This window comes from Procambarus clarkii, chromosome 25 (genome assembly GCF_040958095.1).
Source record: "Procambarus clarkii isolate CNS0578487 chromosome 25, FALCON_Pclarkii_2.0, whole genome shotgun sequence".
In the NCBI taxonomy this organism is placed as follows: Eukaryota; Metazoa; Arthropoda; class Malacostraca; order Decapoda; family Cambaridae; genus Procambarus; species Procambarus clarkii.
The window spans coordinates 6,210,893-6,212,284 of NC_091174.1; positions in this window are offsets into that span (position 1 = coordinate 6,210,893).

Consider the following 1,392-nt stretch of genomic DNA (forward strand, 5'->3'; position numbering starts at 1 on the left):
TGTGATGCATAATAAGGATGATATTGATAATGTGAATGATAACCAATAAGTATTTGAGATAATTCAGTCACTAAACTGAATAAATAACGCATTTAATTATCAATAAGTTATTTAATTGACCTATAAATCATCTATGAAATCAATAAACCTTTTAATTAATAAATTATCAAATAAAGCAATAAATTAGATAAGTTATCTAAGCAATAAGTTATCCAATAAAGACATAAATAATAAGCTATATAATAAAGCCATAAATAATCAATAAGTTACCTAATAAAGCAATAGGTTTCCTAATTAACCACTAAACAATCGGTAAGTTATCTAAAAAAAACAATAAGCAATAAGTTATCTATCAAAACAATAAACACTAATAAAGCAATAAATAATAGGTTATCTAATACTAATAAAGCAATAAACAATAGGCTAATAAAGCAATAAACAATAGGTTATCTAATAAAGCAAAAAAACAACCTCCTAATACAAAGTTATTTAATAAAATAATAAACAATTAGTAAGTTTTCTTATAAAGCAATAAATTATCTAATATACCAATACATAAGGTAACCAATAAAGCAAAAGTTATCTAACAAAGCAAAATTAACTAATAGAGCAATAATCTAATTAATCAATAAACCATCTAATATATAAGTTATCCCATAAAACAATAAACTTTCTAGTGTATTGTTTTAGCCCTACACCATTTAATTAATACTGTATAATTTAATGGAAAAATAATAAAAGTATCTATATATTTAAGTATTTATTAATACTGCTGCAATTACGTTCATTTTATAAATTTACGCTTAAAAACACAAGAGTCAGTAGTACATAATATTGGCATAATAACTGGGTTTCCGTTATAAACGAAAATATATCGGCAAACCCAGGTGACGGATGGTGTTTTTCCACTGTGTACCGACATCAACGACCGGCCGGGCGAAATCGTCATTTTTCTCAAAAGTCAACTTCTAAACCAGCCATAGAATCAATTTCAAAATAGGCCCAATGGATTTACCGCACCCTGTTGCATTTTTTTGGGTAAAGCCTTTTGTTGTGAATTTTCAATATCAACGCTGTTAGAGCAAAATTAAACGAGATACGACCACCTCAAAACCCGGAACAAAAACATTAATTTCTGGTCAAACGAATACACGAATATGCATTATATTTTAATGCAAAGTATAATAATACAAATCTAGAAAACGGATTTTTCGGCAGAGCATATAAGATTAATTTAAAGGAGATATTACAGTTAGAACAGAACAAGTCGGCGTCGGTGGTACAAGGACAAATACCTATTATCAACTTACCTAAGTTACATCTATGCCTTCTATGTTTTTGTTTACATAATTCTCTATGTATCTGCTGATGGTAGCGTATTTCTTTACAGTT